A 1,961-nucleotide genomic window follows, 5' to 3' on the forward strand; every position below is an offset into this window, starting at 1 on the left:
TATTTTTAAAAAATTAATCTGGTTTAACCAATTTTACATTATTTTCATGAGTTGGAAAGTACATGATCGACATGGTGATTACTATAAGTAGACAAATCTATTTTCTTAAGTTGGTAGTTAAAAATTTTAATATTATATATATATATATATATATTTGTTGATCAAAAAAAGATTTATATATATTTATTTATATTTTAGGAGATTTGATGGGATTTGATGGGATTTTAGGAGATTTGATGGGATTTTAATATTTCTTAATTTTGAGAGATTTGAGTGTAATTTTGGGAGATTTTACTTGATATTTTGGCAGAATTTTGAGATTTGGGGTTTGGGATTTTGTGAGATTTGATTATTGAATTTTAGGTGATTTTAGAATATAGAAAGGAAAGAAAAGAAGAGTATAGATTTGGGTGATCGGAGTACATGATGCAGTACATGATGATCGGAGTACATGATTATCTTTTGAATTTTTTAGGTGAAACGGGTTGCAGAGCTCGGAGCTGGCCACTATGAATCATCTCTTGATTCGCATCACAAACTTCCGCAGTGGTCTCAAACGCCATTTTTTTTGTTCTCACCTGGATTACGGATTATGATCAAAACAAGTAATTTGGAGATACAAATCGAAATTAATCTGGGTAAAGTGATGATATATTCACGGTCAATCAATCAAAACCCACAAGGAAAATTACAAACTTTTATCCAAAATCCATCTGGATAAACTAAAACTCATTTCATTCACCTGAAATAGAAGAAACTCGGATGAAGAAGAGAAGACTCTGTGGGCACAAGTCTCAGAGAAACGAAGTTGATGATCCTTTATTTAAAGGAGGGCAATAAAACTCAAGCAGCACCTTAACGAACCCATGATATTCTAATGTTTTTTTGGATCATAAAGCTCATAATTTTTTCCTCTACTCATTCCCCTTTATTTTTAATTCATGGATTAGTTTACTATGAAGCATTTGCTATCATGGGTTCTCGTACAAATCTGATCAGAGAGAGGCCTAAGCATTTGCTATCATGAATTCGTATAAAGACATGTTTTTTTAAACACCAATTTGATTTGATTCACGTTTGATGAATTTGATATTATACCATCAAATTAACAACAATTTGATTTGATTCCTGCAGAAGATGAATTGGATTACACATCAACAAATTATTTTAGGATTTTCTAGAGTAAAGAGAAAAAGAGAGAAAGAGAGAGAGAGTTCGCAAAAAAAAAATTGTTAGTGTCGAAGAAGTCTTTTTTTTTAGATCGAAGAAGTCTTTTAAAACAAATATTTTAAAGTTTCACGTCTGATTTTCAAAGACATATATATTTTTTTTTTTTTTTATCATATACTTGATTTCATTTATTTCTAAACAAAATACAAGGAAGAGGATTCAAAGATCCAAAGTTTAAACCATACAAGGAAAGATAAAATAGATTAACAAGGAGTCCAAGAGAGCTTTGAAGCAAAAGCTAGATAGTAGGTTGCCACATGTGAGATCAAGGTTTGTTGAGAGGTCTTCCATGAGTAGCTCAATGGTAGACAAGTTGGTCACAGTCAAGCTAAGACTTAATGACGTTGAAAAGGTGTTTTTAGCGAACGGCTGGGAGACTATGGTTTTGTAGTCAGGACAATATTGCTTTACCAAACAAAGCATGAGGATTGGATCATATCAATAATTCGCACTAAACGTTAGTTGGTCTGGGATCCGAGTGGTAGGGGTGGGACGAGCAAGATGCTTTGAATCATCAGGTGCCCAGCTTAAGTGATAATCGTCAATGAGCAAATCAAAGCCAAATTTATCACTAGAGCTTGAACAGATCGAGAAGCATAACCTAGGGAACCATATTGATTCATTCTCAAACCGCAAGCCCCTAAAAACATCTAGAGCCAGGTTCTGTATAGGATGTATGAATAGCCAAAGCAGAGCTGGTGTTACCTTTCGCCGATGGAGTCTTCGACCAT

The 1,961-nt window shown here is 33.4% G+C and overlaps 1 long non-coding RNA gene across 1 annotated transcript; it reads right to left on the reverse strand.

The window, feature by feature from the left end:
- Positions 1 to 382: 382 nt before the first annotated feature.
- Positions 383 to 958, reverse strand: LOC104756692 (uncharacterized). The gene is made up of 2 exons (XR_762320.2): positions 743 to 958; positions 383 to 578 (listed from the first exon to the last, which is right to left on the reverse strand). It is a non-coding gene; the product is annotated as an uncharacterized LOC104756692 (long non-coding RNA).
- Between the last annotated feature and the right edge of the window lie 1,003 nt (positions 959 to 1,961).

Source organism: Camelina sativa, chromosome 17 (assembly GCF_030686135.1).
Source record: "Camelina sativa cultivar CO46 ecotype springtype chromosome 17, ASM3068613v1".
NCBI classification, from domain to species: domain Eukaryota; kingdom Viridiplantae; phylum Streptophyta; class Magnoliopsida; order Brassicales; family Brassicaceae; genus Camelina; species Camelina sativa.